This window comes from Brachyistius frenatus, unplaced genomic scaffold (genome assembly GCF_029030835.1).
Source record: "Brachyistius frenatus isolate BFR_SWC_R1_liver_20210118 unplaced genomic scaffold, ASM2903083v1 Contig_24, whole genome shotgun sequence".
Taxonomy (NCBI): domain Eukaryota; kingdom Metazoa; phylum Chordata; class Actinopteri; family Embiotocidae; genus Brachyistius; species Brachyistius frenatus.
Window position 1 is genome coordinate 78,570 of NW_027210623.1, and position 10,720 is coordinate 89,289.

The window sequence follows — 10,720 nt, forward strand, 5'->3', positions numbered from 1 at the left end:
ACTAATTTAAAGCTGGTATCTGAAAATATTCTAATTAAATTTTTTTTTAAAGATATGATGGAGTGTTGTGCAACACAAACACATTAGACATAATTGGAGTAGAGAAACTGTAGGCCTGTTGGGCCTCTTCTTGGTTCTTGTGTGTCTAAATCCAGCATAAGTTCAGAGGTATTATACTTTGCTCGTTTAAAAAGTTTCTTAGTTTTATATAACTCCGCTATCTTTTCTGTAAACACTGCTGCACCACACAGCAATGTAGCACAGGGCTACAACCAAATACATAAAATGAGGAAATGGACATTAACCTGAATAATTTGACTGTTTGCAAGTCATTTCTGGTGAGTGTTATGAACTGTGTATTCATAAGTGACCTGAGTTAGTTATTATCTTGAAGGATCATCTGGTCATTCCTCTCTTCCAGCGCTGAAAGGAAGGCCGGCAATGCTACACACCAACATGATGAACTGCAGCATCATGGTTACTCACACCAGTGTCAGTGGATCCTATCATTTCAATGTTGGAAGAAAGTTTCTCAAGAAGAAATGAATGCACCTCTTAAGGAGCATTAATTTTTTTCTGCTGCTCAATTCAACAATTCCAAAGTAGGACAGGGAGAGAGGGGACTCTCGTCTGACTCTTACCTGGTTCCCAAAAAAAAGATGTTCCTGCAGAGCAGGTATACCTTTCTGTTCACCCACATTAAAAGGCTACTGCTGGCTCGGCCTGGTGGTTCACCACTACAGACTTGAAAGATGTATATTTGTATGTAACAGTGGTGCCCTGAAATGAAAAGTTACTCTATGTGACTTTCGAGAGAATGACTTCCAAATACAACTTGCTGCTTTTGAGCTACTTTATGGGTGCAAAGGTTCATCTTCTACTTAAATAACCTCAATAATATTTTGGCCTGGTCTCCAGAGTGTCCCACACAGTCTAACTGATGCTGCACCTCACCAAGTAAGAAGACGAAAGAGAGCTCAAAATGCACCATGTAGCAGGAGCTGTATTGTAAGTGCCAGAACGTCTACGTCCAGAAGCACAACAATGGCAGCTCTGATTCTCGTGCAGCTTTTAGGTTTATTAGCAACAGCTCACTCAGTGGTTCTCTTGGGTCTCATGAGGTGTACGCAGGTGCGTTTTGAACATCTGGGGTAGCACCCCAAATGTCACATGCATCATAACCTAACTATTTTTCTAGCTGTCGAGGTCTGATCCTAAAGTTCTCCCTTTCATGGGACTGTTCACAGGCAGGCTCCACATGTTAAAGGATTGGACTCGAATGACGGTTCCTCTTTTTAGTCCAAGTCTGAAAACTGCTTGGCTGCACTCTGTTTTTCCCTTTCAGTGGATGGACACAGGGTGAGGACACATTGTATACGGGAGATGCAGTTGCTTGAGATCTACAAATATTTGTGTAACCCTGAAAAAGTGATGTTCCTCTAACTTAGTAAGCCTTGACCCGTAGTAGTCAACGGAGGCTTGCAGAATTAGCCTTTGCCTTTGAGTCCTTGTTTCCATTCAGCTCATATTTATTGATGGACTGGATTGCTTCCTTTTTACTGCTTAGGGTCAATCAAGAATGGACCATAGTATTTTGTCGTCCTGTCCTCCACCAAAAAAGGGGCTGAAAGGGCACCAGATCCAATATAACAAGTTCATGTTGATTTTATGTCATGCTGATGTCCCAACAGGAGGTGTGAGTGGCATGTTTTAGCCTCTTAAGCCTATGCAGAGCCTGTTCTTTGATATAGCCTGTCATCATACGGCACTTCATATTTTCACTAACCGTGGTATCGGGTCAGTAACTGTGTCTGCGGGCACTTTGTCTGACACAGAAAGAACGCTACAAGTGAAGTCACTATGTTAAAGCATTCACAGCAACCAATGTCAACATGTAGTGTGCCCTACCAGGATCGGCCTGTGATCACAGCACCAGGTTTACAAAACATAACCTTCAAGTGTGATACTACTACATTACCATTGCATTATCTTAAAGACAGTAAAATATCATGTAAAATGTTTTTCAGTGATCTCAGTCAAGTGTCAGTTAAAGGTAGTATGAGATATATAAAATCATCTGCTGGTTGTGACCAAGATATAGGTTGCTGTTGTTCTTGGCCTGAACCCTTCGATAGCTCAGGCGACAGGAAGAGAACAGGGCTTGGTGAAAGTGACAGGCAATGAACGGTCTATGAAAATTGGACTATAATTAAATGTTTACATAATACGATGGTTCATTTTGTTTCATTTCAAAATTCAAGCGCTTCACTGAAACCATTTCCTCTCACTAATTATAATTTCCTTTCAGACTGCCATTTACAATGCAATCTTCAGATATTATATAAAAAAAAAATGAAAAAAATTTAAAAATGTATATATATTTTTTCTCCATCAGAGCAGTGTGTGACAAGAAATAATAAAATTAGAGCTTAAATGATCAGGGCTTTTGACCTGCCCAGCTGACTCATTATTGTGTGTCAAAGTAATGCTGAACATTTTTGACAACCATGTACAGCAGAAAAAGATCAGAGGAAGAAATAGGTTGTTTCAACTTTGTCAAAATGCCTTTCTGCTATTGAAATGAACTGAAGGGACATCAAACATTCTTGGCTGCGTAGCTCTCAGAGGGAAGACAGACAAAATTATTTGATGCCATCTGAGGCTCACCAGCGCTGAGGATCACAATACAGCTAGCTGACACACTGGTGATTATTCATGGCGCTCACGCTTATTACTGTGGAGAGACTGAACAATGGTTTTCTGTTGTGGGAAGTGAACAGTTAGAAGTTCTAACCTCTGCCAAAAACAATCGCGCCACACATTTCTCCTAGAAGAGAAACAACAGAGGGCTGCAGGGATGCACACATCTCTCTCTCTCTCTACCTTGGATGTAATCTGACTTGGATAAATATTTGCCACGCAGTCTGAACATCACACAAAACCATTGCGATGCTCTTGTGAAGCTGTGATTGCTTCACTTTGCCACAGAGATGGATTTTAGCCTTCAAGTGACTTTGACTTAAAATTGTCTTTTCTCGCTAAAATATTTAACAAGGAAAGACACGCAGCTAAAAGTAGAATGAAAAATAATTTCAAAAATCAATGAAAAGTAACAACAAACCAGCTGGAAGGACTTCACAAACATATTAACAGATATAAAATATCCTCAAAACCTTATACATAAAGCAATGTGAGGAGGATTTTTACTTTGTATGTTGGAGCTTTATTGTTGACAACCAGGTGGGCTGAGTACTGGCACTGACCCAAATGATAATGCTTTGACTTTGAACAGCACCGGTAAAGCTTTTCTCTCAATTTTCTGCTCTGGGCAAACTGGCCCATGTAGCTCGTGTTTTGCCATCACACACATCCATCACTAAGTCAGGAATCATATCAATACTTGCCCATTTCCCCATTTGGGGTGAGCTGAGTAGATCAATTCATTTAAAAGGAACCACAGCCAGACATCCGTTTTAGAGATTAGTGCATATATTGGCTAGTCATCTGATGGGGGGGGTTGAAGGTTCATTAAGTCAATGGAATCCTTAATCAATAGGCAAACTTTAAGTCCAGGCTTTTATGGCAGACTTTCTACTGCACATGTATGTAGTTACACTGGTGAGGCACAAAGCACTAAACAGCTTTGCTCTCATCTCTGTAATGTTTCTGTTGTATTTACTAACGTACGTGTATATTCTCCCCGGTAAACAGCTTGTTTCACTAAAGTATCCTGTTATTTGTAACAGGATACTTCCATACAGTATTTGGTGAATTGTAATATGCAGTCTTGGGGAAAATGTTTTCCAAATATGTGTCATAACCTTGGTGCTGTGATGAGGTTTTGAGATGATGATAATAATAATAATAATAATAATAATAATAATAATAATATTGTGGAACAATTGGTGAACGGTGATTTCTTGTTCCAGTCTCAGAATGAAACAACTGGTAATCTTGGAAAGTCGAACACACATGATGAGCATCAAAATCATGCTGTCATATTGTCAAAATGACAATTGGTGAACAGTCACCAGAGTCCTCAGCGGCTGGATTTATGTAAATCTGGTAACTCAAGTTTCTGTCTACGGTCCAGTGTATCCCTCTCCAGCTAAATCATAGGGCATACTCTGGCTGTGATTCTTAAGTGTCACTCTTGTCCACCTGAATTATTGTTTGTGTGTAATGCAGGGGAAGAACTGGGATGCAATGAGAAGTGGTTGTGCCCTCTGATTGATTGTTAAGTGTTGTCCAGGAGCCCATTGCCAGACTCCACTTAACGGCCTGCACAGCAGAAAGCAATCAGTGGCTGTTACTAAGGGTCTCGTGGGGACGAGCCCGGTCATGATTGATCTTCAGTAGACCTCTGAAGATGTCTAAGACAACCGGGTTTCACCAGAGTGGTGTTCAGGTCAGAGTGAATGCCCTCGAACTCGAGTGTGTGGCATCGCATCACAACGGGAAACTTTACTTCGCTCGACAAAGAAGAGCCGAAACTCTTTTTTACCAATTTAACTTTCCTTGTTTGGAGAAAATGAGATGTCTTGGTGTGTCTGATCATGGGTGTTACTGCCACCTGAGACTCTTTAATTGGCATTACAAATTGTGGGCATTTGCATACATCATTTATATGGCATGTTAACTGCAAATTACTGCATGAAGCAGTGTATTACAGTCAAATAGTAAATCCCAGTGGAAATATTGCATGTCTCCAGGCACTATTGTACCTGAGGACACACACACACACACGCACGCACGCACACACACACACACACACACACACGCACACGCACACACACACGCACACACACACACACACACACACACACACACACGCACACACACACACACACGCACACACACACACACACACACACACACACACACACACGCACACGCACGCGCACACGCACACAGACACCTCTAGTACCAGGCAGCAGAGCTGTCGGCTCTCCAGTGGTGTGTCAATGTGTTCAGTGACCACAACGCCTGGTGTTAGTCTCATTACAGAGGGATCAAAGGGACATGAGCTTCATAGCAGCAGGGACTCTCTTCAGCCCCCTGAGAAGCGACTCCTCCTCTAATCTCAAAAGGTCACATTTAGTCATTCAAATATAAAACGGCATCACATCACTCGCACCCATGTGACCTGCTCGAGTCCTCTCCAGAGCTGAGCTTCAGAGGAAACAGACAAAAATGAGATAGTTCCATATATAATGTGAAACTTGGTGCAGAAATGCAGTTCATAGGACCAATTGAAGTCTGTCCTTTTGCAATTATTCCCCTCCTAGGTGCCCAGAATTATGGTGATGGCCCTGTCTACACAGTATAGGTGCAAAAACATAAAGAAACAGCAACTCCAATAATCCTCATGGATTATGTCATAATGTCATAATGAAGGCCACGAACTGGACAAATACCCGGTTGCAACTTTGTATAGTGTGTAAAATACCAGTGTTGGAACAACACTCTGATGTCAGGGGTTAAGTGAGGTAAAGAAACTTAAGTTTGAGGTCAGACCTGCCGATTACATTGATGTAAGTTTTTCTTTCTCCAATTCATTGTTACTTGCACAATACAATCTTGTGGTCACTTCCCTATATCAGGATACACGCAAATTTCCAACCCTACTGCAGACACACAGAGACGACAAACACCACAATAAACCACACATCTCTCACAATTAAAAATCACACCAATGCTTTCTGTCATGGAATTTAGTTTTCATTCTTTAAATGACACAGTGAGTGGACAACGATGGTGGCAGCCAATAATTTTGCAGTGCCAACAGCAGTTCCTCGGGATCTGAGCAGCTGTTCTGCAGTCTATATTGGCCTGTTCTTCAAGTGGAGAAAAAAAAGAGCAACCTAGATGAGAATTTTGTGCTTCAGTGGCTATTGAAAGATGAGGCAATAAACTGCTAAACTTGAGTAATCACACACTCCCTGAGGAATTTCTCAAATGGGGATGGTCAAAAACCTTGAAATTTGAGCCCCTTGCACACAACCCGAGCTTTAACATTTGATGAGATTCATTATTGTAGAGAGCTGAATACAAGTGTCTTCTGATTACAAGGCCCACCATTAAAAGTTCCTACCCGTGTGCATTTCCATGGTAGAACGTCAATGGGATTAAAATCTCAATTCATTCCAGTCAATTCTCCAGTAACAAAACAAGATTTCATTAAAAGCAGGCAGGGAGGAAAATGGACTCGAAAGCACTGAAACAGCTGGACTATAAATTATAAAGATGTGCTTTCTGCTAACTGAACACACCTTCAGCTTGCAGATGCATTATTATTTAATGTTCAGAGGAGCTGGTTTTATGTAAATTGGAGTCTTCTATTCTCTTCAGTCCCATTCTCAATGCCAGGTACTTCCAAACCAAGCAAAGGGGGAGATTATGCAAACCAATTAACATATGAAAATAACGTATTAATATACTGTCTCTGAACTGTATCCAATCAGTTCCTTTTCACTGGCGTGTGTACAAAACAATTAAAATTAAATTTATACTGCTCTTCCTTAACATATTCTGCAGAAATGGAATCACTGAGCAAATGCTGACAAAAGTTTTACAGGCCTGTGTTCTTCCTTAAAGGCACACTGACTTTAAGAATATTTATAAGAAGCCATGCTAATAAATTCCAGTCTTTGTTTCTCCCTAATGATGTGTGCATCTGAGACAAAGCAGTGAAATCCATAGCGGTAGCCAGGTGCTAATGAATGGCTTACATTATGCTGTCCACTAATTACTACTGCACCATAAATAAAACACAAGACAATCAATTAGTGGTAGACGTGTGTTTGTTAGTCACGGGCAGCGAGTTCCTCCAGGCCAAGGTTTCGTAACAGACCTGCCTCTTCAGGGTGTAATTCTGAAGTAGATGGGATGAGTTCAGATAAATCACATTTTGAATGTTAGTGAATGTACTTCAGGCAATCTGCTCATACAGATTACAAGTATATTAATATCTACAGTTTCAACCAAGAGATGAGTAAAATGTTAGAATGCGCACGGAGCAGAAAGTCCTTTCCACTGAATTAGACAAAAGCAATCCAAAGGGCAGCTGTCATCTCTCTGCCTTTTAATGGAGTTTTGCAAAAAGGCTTTCTCCTCCACTTCATACAAAGCTCCTCCAGTTTCCCAGACACCAACTGGCTGACGTATCACACTTGATTTGAACCAGAGCCGGGGAAATCAGAGTGCATTAACACTGCATGTAGAGGGCACTAACTGAATGATCCCAGCATTATGTGGCCCCTGGTCTGGTCTATCTGCGTAGTTTGATGCATAATTTGAGCATTAATGTAATTTACATTTTAACATAGTCCCAAAAGTAAACTGATTACTTGATAGTTATCTACTAATGTGCCAAGAGGACCCACATGTCACTCGCATCCAGGGAGAGGGACAGGATTACACATGACAAGGTTGGCCTTGCAGGGACACAGACAAAGAGACAATGCCTGCCAGAAGGACAGACAGCAGAGAAAGGTACCCCACGCATATACGCGGGAACACACAAAGTCCAGCGCAAAATCTTGAGGTAAAATGGTTGTTGTTCAGGTTTGCTAGTCTAGCAATTATGTGTAGCAGGATCCATCTTTCTTCTTTATTTTTTGAAGGACCTTTTAACAGATCATACCAATAAGGACGGAGAACCGTAACAATAAATCTGCAGGGTATACCAGTAACTTCTCAGTTGTTAGACCGTCTGGTAACACCAACAAATATGTGTTTGTGCAAAGTTTCAAAGGCAGTTGTAATTATCAATCTAAAATTAAAATTAGAAAGAGCTTATTCAAAGTATTTCTGGGCCATCAAATAAATGTCTTTTATCTCTGTCCCAGCAGAGTTTCTTCCTTTTCATTGGGACAAGTTAGTGCCCCCCTCGATGATAGAGGCGCTTTAAAAAAAAAAAAAAATGTGACAGAGTTGCAGTCCCATGATGCAACGCTCCCAGTGGTTACATCTGCTCCATTCTTTCATCTTTCTCCATTGTTAGGTGGGAGCTGTCACATTAGGAGGAGAATCGTGGCTCCTTCCCACCCCCAAGTACCCTCTTTTTCCCATCCCAGCAGTTGGCAGGGTGGCAGGCCCATACAAAGGAGCATGCACCAGGAGCGCAGAGGGGAGCACCGTTAGAGGAAAAACAGTTTGGGAATTAAGGTCATTAATTTTCCACTTTCAAGGGCTGCCACACAGACGGAGATAAAGTCAGCATAAATATTCTGCCGAAGTTTCTCCTGTTTTTCTCCTCTCCCCGTTTTCATCGGCAGCCCATTTATCTCCATGCTGTCAATTAGAGGCAAAAGCAAAGAACTAATTAGGAACTGTGCAATTTTAATTAGCTGTTTTGATAATTAAACTAATTGGTTCCCTTGTGTTTCTGCAATGTGTGCTGAGAACTTTTTTGATATCTGGGCAGCAGATTTCCTATCCGCTGGTTAATTAGTCACTTTTGCATTAAAAAAGGAGCCTTCCTTAATAGCCTTAATTTGCAGTTGAAAAGAGAATCTACCATCAATAATTTGTGTAATTGGTAACCGTTTGATTGTAATTTAGAGGCACGGCCGGACAGCTCGGCATGTCTAATTCCTAATGACTAGGATTAAAGTTGGATTAACTGTTTGGGAAAGGGATTCACTCTCCCCTCTTCCCTACCCACCAAATGACACCTTGTCTACATTTGATTGGTCATGAAATTCAAATTGACTAGGTGAACAGCAGGGCTTATACTGTTTCTATTACTTTCTATATGGTGAGCCTGTCAGATTACATAAAAAAAAAAAAAAAAAGATTCCAATAATTCCTATTTGCATCCACAATCTGAGGAGCCCCTGGAAGAAGAGAATAAAAAGTGGTTACAATTTATTATGTGATGTGTTAAACCTCAGCTATCAAAGCCATTTGTGTACAACTCTGAGGGGAAACATAGCCCAGATCAGCCACTAGGAGGAGCAGAACCTAAAGTCTCAGATGAGCAAAGTAAAGTAGGTCTCACTGTTCAATGAAACTTCAGATTCATGAAGTTGTCAATGCTTTTCTCTCTGAAAATAAAACCACACGTGAAGCACGGTGTACATTTCCACCAGAAAATGTCTGCCTTTAAGTTGCAGCCCTAACAGTGACTATATTGTAGTTATTTTATATAAGGACCTACCAAACCAATGTTTCCTACAGTAGCAGAACCACAAGGGGAAATCACACTGGTGTTTACAGGTGTCAGCATGATGCTAGAATGCATCTAAATATTGGAGGAGGCCCGGACTAAAAGCATATCATTCAGCATCTTAACTATCAGCCACCATCTCTATACTTTTACAACAGAGCCCCGTCAGTAGTCTGATTAAAAAGCGCCATTCATCCCACTTAGCCAGAATACAATTAAGGGACATGGCTTTAAAAGCCCAGCCCTGAAGCCTCTCGCCATCCCACATAAAAGGAGCACTCTCCACTGAGCCTTGCCTGTAAATATCATGTTTGATATGAGGTTTTAATCTGCTTAGCCATTCTGAACTATAGAATGGGCTCATCCTCTCTCTGAAACCTCTGTCCAATGGCTGTGTGCCTGAGGACGAATAGGAACACAACACTAGTGCGCTATCTGATTAGGTGGGGTTAATTACAGAGCACTGTTTTGTAGTGGCTGCATTTGAGAGCCGCCCATAAATAGATGGGCATGGCTAATGCATGCTCAGAAATGAATTTTAATTAACTGTGTATCAGAGAAGCCCACTCAGGGGCTTGTTTTTAGCATTCACTGACCTAGCTGTTGGATGTGGAGTGGGAGAGGGTCTACACCCAAGACACTGTGAGGGGCTGAGAAGCACACCACAGCCACATGAACCAGGTGATATCAGTAATTCATATTGATGAGAACTACCTGTCCGTTTGCTCACACATGATCTTCGTGAACGCAGGAAATTTACATGGTTTCTGCAGGTACTTCGTCATTTCAACTGAGGATCAAACACTTGTGACGCTTCAATGTACAAGAAGCCTCATCCGCAACATGTTTCCGTGTAACGTGGACTCTGAAATGTACTAGTGGTTGTGACAGTAATTGTGGAAATTTCACGACTCCATCCATTTTACTGACCCTTCACTCACACCATTTTTGTTCCATCAATGAATTGTCTTCTTTGAGGGACATGTAGGTTGTTTTTTTTCACATTCAAATGTCAAATGGCTATTTGAAGTCAAGCCCTGGTGATCCGAACCATTCTTGCCTTTTCCTTTGCAGTTTTCTGTGTGATTGGATTAATTATGTGTCACTCACTTTGCTAGAGGTCAGCAAACATACATTCTCGGTCATAAGTCATCAATCTATGTGACCGTGGAGATGAAAAGTCAAGCATGTCAGCCAGAAAGCTGTACAGAGAAGGATCAGCCCATTGATTTCAGGGCCAAGCCAATCTCACCACAGCCTGCTGCCCTGAGAACTGAAATTATCCCTATGGGCTATGTACAGTGAGTTTCATACCTTAGATTTGTAGTGGATAATCACATTAGCAGGGCCTATAAATGTTTATTTTAAACGCAGAGGAGGATAATTACCCAACAGGAATGACTGTGTAGGCCATATACTGCAGCCTATTGTAGAAACGCAATCTATAAACCATTGCATGGTGGTTCAACTCAACACAAATGCACTTCTGAGGGGATTTTTTTTTTTAATTTTTTTTTACTTCATTTAGCTAAAACAGATTTTGTTTAA